The sequence below is a fragment of the Jaculus jaculus genome, chromosome 2 (assembly GCF_020740685.1).
Source record: "Jaculus jaculus isolate mJacJac1 chromosome 2, mJacJac1.mat.Y.cur, whole genome shotgun sequence".
NCBI lineage: Eukaryota > Metazoa > Chordata > Mammalia > Rodentia > Dipodidae > Jaculus > Jaculus jaculus.
The window spans coordinates 4,365,315-4,374,534 of NC_059103.1; the positions used below are offsets into that span (position 1 = coordinate 4,365,315).

Here is a 9,220-nt window from a genome sequence, read left to right on the forward strand (position 1 = left end):
TGCATGGCGAGAGAGAAGAATCTATTTTCATCCTTCTGCAGAAATATATCCAGTTTGCCCAACACCATTTGAAGAAGAGGCTGTCTTTTCTCCAATGAGTATTTTTGGCATTTTTATCGAATATCAGGTGGCTATAGCTACTTGGGCTTACATCTGGGTCCTCTGTTCTGTTCCACTGATCTGCATGTCTGTTTTTGTGCCAGTACCATGCTGTTTTTGTTACTATGGCTCTGTAGTATAGGTTAAAATCAGGTATGGTGATACCACCAGCCTTAATTTTGTTGCTCAGTATTATTTTCGATATTCGAGGTTTTTTGTGATTCCAAATGAATTTTTGGATTGTTTTTTCTATTTCCATGAAGAATGCTTTTGCATTAAATGTGTAGATTGCTTTTGGTAAGAATGCCATTTTCACAATATTGATTCTTCCAATCCAGGAACAGGGGACCTTTCTCCACTTTCTAGTGTCTTCTGCAATTTCTCGCTTGAGTGTTTTAAAGTTCTCATTGTAGAGATTCTTTACTTCCTTGGTTAGTTTTATTCCAAGGTACTTTTTTTTTTTTTTTTGATGCAATTGTGAATGGAAGTGATTCTCTGATTTCATCCTCTGTGTGTTTGTTATTAGCATATATGAAGGCTACTGATTTCTGTGTATTTATTTTGTATCCTGCTACATGGCTGTAGGTTTTGATCAGCTCTAACAAATTGCTAGTAGAGTTTTTAGGGTCTTTTTTAAAATTATTTATTTATTTATTTGAGAGCGATAGACACAGAGAGAAAGACAGATAGAGGGAGAGAGAGAGAATGGGTGCGCCAGGGCTTCCAGCCTCTGCAAACGAACTCCAGACGCGTGCGCCCTCTTGTGCATCTGGCTAAAGTGGGACCTGGGGAACCAAGCCTCGAACCGGGGTCCTTAGGCTTCACAGTCAAGCACTCAACCGCCAAGCCATCTCTCCAGCCCTAGGGTCTTTTATGTATAGAATCATGTCATCTGCAAATAATGATAACTTGATCTCTTCCTTTCCAATTTGTATCCCTTTTATGTGTGTCTCTTGCCTTATTGCTATGGCTAAGACTTCCAGAACTATACTAAATAAAAGTGGGGACAGTGGACACCCTTGTCTTGTTCCTGATTTTAGTGGAAAAGCTTCCAGTTTTTCCCCAATTAGTAATATGTTGGTTGTAGGCTTGTCATAAATAGCTTTTATTATATTGAGGTATGTTCCTTCTATTCCCAGGCTCTGTAGGACTTTTATCATGAAGGGATGTTGGATTTTGTCAAATGCTTTCTCTGTGTCTAATGAGATGATTTTTGTCCTTCAACCCATTCATGTAATGTATTACATTTATAGATTTGCATATATTGTACCATCCCTGCATCTCTGGGATAAAGCCTACTTGGTCAGGGTGAATGATCTTTTTGATATATTCTTGTATTCTGTTTGCCAATATTTTGTTGAGAATTTTTGCATCTATGTTCATGAGGAAGATTGGTCTGTAATTTTCTTTTTTGTTCTATCTTTGCCTGGTTTTGGTATCAGGGTGATGCTGGCCTCATAGAAGGAGTTTGGTAGAATTCCTTTTTTTCTATTTCCTGGAAAAGCTTAAGAAGCAATGGCGTTAGCTCTTCCTTAAAGGTCTGGTAAAATTCAGCAGTGAATCCATCCGGGCCTGGGCTTTTTTTAGTTGGGAGATTATTGATAACTGTTCAGATTTCCATGTTTGTTATATTTAAGTGATTAATCTCATTTTGATTTAATCTAGGTAGGTCATATAAATCAAGGAAATCATCCTTTTCTTTCATATTTTCATACTTTGTGGAGTATATGCTTTTATAGTATGTCCCTATGATTTTTGAATTTCTCTGGAATCTGTTGTGATGTTACCTTGTTCATCTCTGATTTTATTAATTTGTGTCTCTTCTCTCCTTCTTTTGGTCAGATTTGCTAAGGGTTTATCAATCTTGTTTATCCTTTCAAAGAACTAATTCTTTGTTTCATTAATTCTTTGGATTGGTTGTTTTTTGTTTTTATTTCATTAATTTCTGCCTTAATCTTTATTATTTCTTCCCACCTACTGGTTTTTGGTTTGCCTTGTTCTTCTTTTTCCAAGGCTTTAAGGTGAAGCATTAGGTCGTTTACTTGTGACCTTTCTAATTTCTTAATATAGGCACTTAAGGCTATAAATTTACCTCTTCATTGTGTCCCAGAGATTTTGATATGTTGTGTTCTCATTATCGTTTGACTCTATGAATTTTTTGATTTCCTTTTTGATTTCTTCATTGACCCATTCATCATTTAGTAGTGTATTGTTTAGTTTCCATGGTTTTGTGTATGCTCTATAGCCTTTCTTGCTACTGATTTGTAGTTTAATTCCATTGTGGTCAAATAGAATGCAAGGAATTATTTCAATTTTCCTGAATTTGTTAAGATTTGCTTTGTGTCCTAATATATGGTCTATTTTAGAGAATGTTCCATGTGCTGCTGAAAAGAATGTATATTCTGCAGCCTTTGGATGAAATGTCCTATATATATCTGTTAGGTCCATTCCTTCTATGACCTCCTTTAGTCCAGATGCCTCTCTGTTTATTTTTTCCCGGGATGACCTGTCAATTGATGAGAGTGGGGTGTTAAAGTCACCCACTACCACTGTGTTTGGTGTTATCTGTGACCTTAGTTCTAATAGTGTTTGTTTGATGAATTTGGGAGCCCCCATGTTAGGTGCATATATGTTTAGGATTGTAATGTCCTCCTGTTGGAGTGTGCCCTTAATCAATATAAAGTGACCTTCCTTATCTTTCTTGACTAACATTGGACTGAAGTCTATCTTGTCAGATATTAGGATAGCAACCCCTGCTTGTTTTCTAGGGCCATTTGCTTGAAACACCATCTTCCAACCTTTCACCCTAAGATAATGTCTATCCTTTGTAGAAAGGTGAGTTTCTTAGAGACAACAAATTGTAGGGTCCTGCTTTTTAACCCAGTCTGCAAACCTGTCTTTTTGTTGGGGCATTGAGGCTGTTGATATTAAGAGATATTATTGAAAGGTGTGTATTTATGTTTGCCTTTTTTGTTGTTGTTGTTGTTGTTCTGGTTCTACCTGTGCTCTCTTCTGTTAACTAGTATTTGAGTATTGCTTGTTTTTTCTAGGTTCCTTATATGTGTGCTTTTCCTTTTCTTCAGCATGGAGGATCCTATCAAATATTTTCTGTAGAGCTGGTTTTGTCTTCAAATACTCCTTTAATCTGCTTTTGTCATGGATTGTCCTTATTTCTCCGTCTATTTGAATGGATAACTTTGCAGGATAAAGTAACCTTGGTTGACAGTTGTTATCCTTCAGAACTTGGAATATATCACCCCAAGCCCTTCTGACTTTAAACGTTTGTGTTGAATAATCTGCTGTAATCCTGATGGGCTTACTTTTGTAGGTAACTTGATTTTTCTCTCTAACTGCTTTCAATATTTTTTCTTTGGTGTGTGTGTTTGGAAGTTTGATTATAATATGGCGAGGGGAGGTTCTTTCCAGGTTTTGTCTGGCTGGGGTTCTAAGGCTTCCTGTATCTGCATTGGCACCTCTTTCCCAATTTGGGAGAAATTTTCTTCTGTTATTTTGTTGAAGATGCCTACTATACCTTTGGAGTGGAATTCTTCTCCTTCTACTATGCCCTGAATTCTTATATTTGATCTTTTCATAGTGTCCCAAATATCTTGGAATTCCCACTCTTACTTTTCTATAAGTTTATCTTTCTCTTTGTTGGACTATATTAGATCTGCCACCTGGTCTTCTAGCTTAGATATTCTGTCCTCTCCTTCATCCATTCTACTGGTGAGATTTTCTACAGAGTTTTTTATTTCATTAACTGTGTTCTTCCTTGCTAGTAATTCTGACTGGTTTTTCTTTATTATTTCTATTTCCTTATTTATGTCTTCTTCTTTGAACATATTTACAATCATTCTTTTGAAATCTTTCTCAGGCATTTCCTCTAACTCATTCTCACTGGAGGTCATTTCTGATGCATAAATACTTTTAGGTGGATTTATATCATCTTGCTTTTTAGTGTTTCTTGTGTTATAATGCATATATTTTTGCATCTTGGGTTAAGGTATTGCTTGGATTTTCTAGCTAGCTGGGTATTCTTAGCTGTATCAATTGATTTGATGTTATTTTTTTTCAGGGTAGGAACTTAAGGTGTTTGGTGTGGCTCTTAAGACTCTGAGAGTATCTACAAAGGTGCTCCTAGGTTGAGTTTCCCTGCTTTGGGAGTATTCAAGTAGGCTGAGTGGAATAAAATACAGGTAGATTCTAAAAGTTAACAAAACATTGTACACATTCAATCAACAACAGCCCCAAGTATGTATGCCAGAGTAGTTATTATAACAACCAGATCCTCTATCAACATAGAGGTTAAGATTTCTGGTCTGTTGAAGGATCCAAGTTAGCTTGTGACCAAGTGAGGCCCTTCCCTGGTGCAGTCCCAGTTACCTTGGATGATTTTGGTCTCAGTCAAGTTTCTGCATGATCGTCGGGCTGCTCTTCTGATTTCTGGAGCTGGGCACTGGCTTTTCCTGAGGGGCAAACTGAGCCTGGCAACTGTGGCACTGCAGATCAGCACCCTCGCTACAGGAACTGCTGCTGCTAAAGCTGCCTCTGCTGGGTCTGTCAGCAGCTGAAGCTTCTGCTCTGGGCCCACTGCTGCTGCTGCCTCTGCTGCTGCTGCTGTATCTGCCACTTCTGGAGCCACTTCTGTTGCTAAAGCTGCTGCTGCTGGGTCTGCCGCTGCTGCTGCTGCTGCTCCTGGGTCTGCTGCTGCTGGGGCCGCTGTTACCGGTGCTGGAGCCACTGATGTTGCTGCCAAACTCTGCTCCTGCTTGGGTCCCATTGTTGGCTCAAGTCGGCGTGGCTGGGTCCCGGGCTGCTGCTCTGTTCGCTGGAGCTGGGCTCAGGTGGTGGGGGAGGGGAGGGAGCCACAGCTGCTCTGGTTCTCTCGCTGTTCCACGTGTTCCTCTACCTGGCGGTCTGCTCCTCCGCTGCTCACTGCCGCTCTCCCCTCACGGTTCCTGAGTTGCGGAGAGCGCGGGGTGAGGGGAAGCTCCCGCACCTGGCTTTTCCTGTGGCTGGAGCCGAGCCTGGCGGCTTTCTGGTGCGCCGCCACTGCCACAGTTGGTGGAGCTGCTGGGGCCACTTTTGCCAGCCTGTGCGTGCTCTGGAAGCTCTGGATCTCTCCTACTTCTCCACTGCTGCTTCAATTTCCTATACCCCTCACTTTTTAGTAAAAGTGTGTATTTTGCTGAGTTTTTTTGGTCTTTTTCCCCCCAGGCTGCTTTGACGTGTTTCCTACGCCGCCATCTTAACCGGAATTCCGTGCCTGGTTTTTTACAAAGGTGCTGGGGATTGAATCCAAGTGCTCATGCTTGTGCAGCAGACTCTTTCCCACTGAGCCATCTTCCCAGCCCCTCCCCAGATTCATGCAAATAAACTCCAGACACATGCACCACCTTGTGCATCTGGCTTACATGGGCTCTGGAGAGTCAAACCTGGGTCCTTAAGGATTTGCAGGCAAGTGCCTTAACTGCTAAGCCATTTTTCCAATCCTTTTTCATTTCTTTTTAATTAAGCAAACTTTTATTGAAGCTTACATTGTGGTACAGAAATACATTTCAACTGATTAAAGCCCAACACCAATTAAGAGAGAAATTATGGCACCAAAAATTTCCTCCTGTGTCACATTTATATTACTATTTTTGATCTACATTTCTCATTTTTTTAGGCTTTGTTCCACATAAATTTGTGTGAGTTTTCAACACCAGAATTCTTAATTCTATTGGGGGGAGGGGAGATAAAGAAATCAAACCTCAGGCCAACAAATGTCATCAAGTCTACTGGGACACTGTTCAAGAACAAAATCCATCTTAAGCATTGTTCCTTGCAACAGGGCAAGTGAAAAGGTTAAGTGCTGGGCTCACCACGGAGGCAAACTGATAAAGCTGACAGAGAGCTCCTCGGTGAAACAGTCCATCAACAGCATGCGTAACACTAAAGTCAGAACTCTTCCAACCACTTGATTTCAAACCAAGTAGGTTCTATGTGTAGAAACACTAAAAAAAGATGTTTCATTTATAAATGTGGAAGGAACAAAACATCATTGCATCAATCCAGAAATTGTCAGGAAAAAATTGTGAGGACAACAGATACAAAATTTAGTCAACTTTGCTCTTATCTCAGTTGCTTAAATCCCACAGTATTTGCAAATTAGCTAAAAGATGGCAACTCTAGAAAGCTGGCATTTCTAGACTGCTCCCATTGAGTATTTTCAGAAGACTGTTATTCATTCATGCACTCTGCTGTATGGCTCTCAGGGCAACAGTTCTCATTTTGGACAGTCATTCATTTGATCACGTGAACGAAGACCAAAAGGGCCAGGTAAAGCCAGACAGTCCAGATGCATCACAAATCACACAACTTCAAGTCACGGTGGAAAAACCATAGATTCAGCTTTGAACCCAAGTTTATAGGACACCGCTAGTGGAAACTGGTGACAATGGCTGCTGGAAGTAAGTGAAGGTGAATGATCTAAGTCCAGGACACCACTTCGCTAAATCTCCCCGCTTAAGACTTCTTGGTAAAAATTCCCTCAGATCACTTAACAAGTTAGTAAAGGTAGCACACTGCCACATTAGAAGCTAACTACTAAAGAGCATCCCTTAACAGATGGTTTCCACAGGGCTCGGCTATATCTTGATCTACCAACTGTCTACAGGTCCTCCCACTAATCATCCAGGAGACCTTTAATTTCATTTTTGAGACATTATTGTCATATTCCAGAAGAGCTCAAAAGGCCACATTCCCATGGCCTTAAAGGAAAATTAAGCCCAGGGACCATTTCCCCCACTCCCTCAGCTGGGGTGTAAGATTAGTATACAAACCCACAGTGGCACCAGTGTATTGCTTTAATTGGGGGGTGGAGTGGGAGGCAAGACACCACGGTGAGGGGAGAAAGCAAAGGACTTCAAATGTAGGAACAATTGTTTCAATACTTTTACACAAATGAACTGGAATCATTTTCTTAAGGACACAACTTGTGGAAGAAAAACTTTAATTGCCGTTGCAAAAAACACCTGTATGAAGTAGAAACTGGTTTTTTAAATAACATTAGTAGAGAATATATTCTAGAAAGTGGAGGTAACTGGATGTAAAATTCTGGCAGCAATTTAACAGAACAGTCCCAGATGGTCAGCCGAGGCCAACATCTAATGAGGACGAAAGCCTTGTCTGTGGGGAATTTGGACGATACTTCCAGAAATATTATACTGTGCATAAACCAAATTGAGTTGGTTCCACATGAGTTGTAAAGTTGCATACAGTAGAAGTTTTTTTGTACATGCACTTCAATTTCGCAGCAAGAGGGGCATAGAATACCTAAACACAGAAGACAGCATTCATGCAAGATATCTAAGTCCTTGATACAATAATGCATGCACTTCAACATGATTACACTATCATTACACCTAGAGCTTTCTGCAACTACGAGGTGGTGGTCATGGACAGCACGGCCCCCAGTGTCAACATCTAGGAAGCAGCCACCACCTTCTATGTGTCTTCTCTTTTTGTGCTTTTTCTTCATCTTTCTTAATCAACTCTGCTGTTGCTGCTTCTTCGCAAAACTGGTAAAAACAAAATTGTAATAATTGAACATGGCACTCTAGAAATCAAGACGTTTAAAACCTCCAATCTTTTGGGGTGAAGAAAGCACTATGCGACATTTAGAACTCTGATTAACAAACAAGGTGGTCACAAACTTTCCTGGCTTGAAGACATCCACAACTTTCCTGATCAGGTCATCATAGGTCTGACTTAAGTTTGTTTCAAAGCTGACATAAGAAAATTCTGGTTCTGGAGTGATGTGAATTGTCCAATAAGTTCCATCTGATTTCATTCCACTCATCGAGTACCCACAAGGATTGAACAGTGTGGCATCAATGACAGAACCTGGTATCAGGTCACGAATTCCACTCTCATGAGTGACATCCTTTGTAGTAACACCTTCTTTCATGTAGAACTAGTCCATAACTCCTGGGTCAAGCTCATTCATCAGAATTTCCAGGGTTTGATCTGGCTGACTGATTACCCGACTCTCTGGGAAATCCAAAGTATATTCATACGTCCCATACCATATGCTGCTCCATTGGGAAAATTGCATTCAGAAACTCTATTTCTTCTTGAAAATTCCGGTGTGGGTACCCTTGGTGAGAATGTTTCATGAAATTCTTATGAGAATAAAAAAAGCTTTGAATTGAGTCAAACCCACTGTAATCCCTAGCAAGCTTCAACAGGGGAACCAGTGATTTCAGCAAGAGGGTGGTACCACATGTCTTCAAAATGAAACGTCTCTTGGAGACAAACATGCTACTCTCACTGAGTACATAAGTTTCCTGCTTGTCAGTTTTTGTCACACTTATGATTGAGCATTGCACATCCTTCAAAAGGATGTCCCATTCAGACCTTGGGATGGTGCGAAGATCCCCAGTTGCCTGGTTAGCGTCAGATTGCTGCCTGGAGAACCAAACCTCCAGCAGCTTCTTGGTCCCTTCGAAAAAATGCGCAGCTTCCATCACCATGAGACTAGCAAGCAACCAACAACCACAGAAAATCAACTAAAATTAAATCTCTTCTCCTACTGCTGCGGATGGTTCCAGCTGCATTACTAAAGTTCAGGTTCCTTTTGTTTTTGTTTTCTTTTGCTATAATTTTATGTTAACTATTTTTTTAGAAGAAAAAGGATTAATAAAAATTTTCCCGGCTATTTTTATGAGCGAAAGTTGAACGTGAGTCTGTTGGAAATAAAGAGGCAGATAGAATTCAGTCTCTGTTAGTCTGCTGCTTTCCCCGTTAGAGAGTTGAGTGAGCGCTAACTAATGTCGCCGGCCATACTGTGTAAGCCTCCTTTTTCATTTTTTTGAGGTAGAGTCTCACTCTAGCTCAGGATGACCTAGAATTTAACAGTCTTAGGCTAGCCTCAAACTCACAGTAATTCTCCTACCTCTGTCTCATGAGTGCTGGGATTAAAGGCATGCATCACCATGCCTGGACAAATATTTTATTTATTTATGTGAGAGAGAAAGAGGGAGAGAGGAAGTGGCAGATAGAGAGAATGGGCATGCCCGGGCCTCCAGCCACTGCAAACAAACTCCAAAAGCATGCATCACCTTGTGTATCTGGCTTA

At 40.6% G+C, this 9,220-nt stretch overlaps 1 pseudogene; it reads right to left on the reverse strand.

Moving 5' to 3' along the window:
* Positions 1–7,630: 7,630 nt before the first annotated feature.
* On the reverse strand, positions 7,631–8,624 carry LOC101604687 (annotated as a pseudogene).
* Positions 8,625–9,220: the final 596 nt, after the last annotated feature.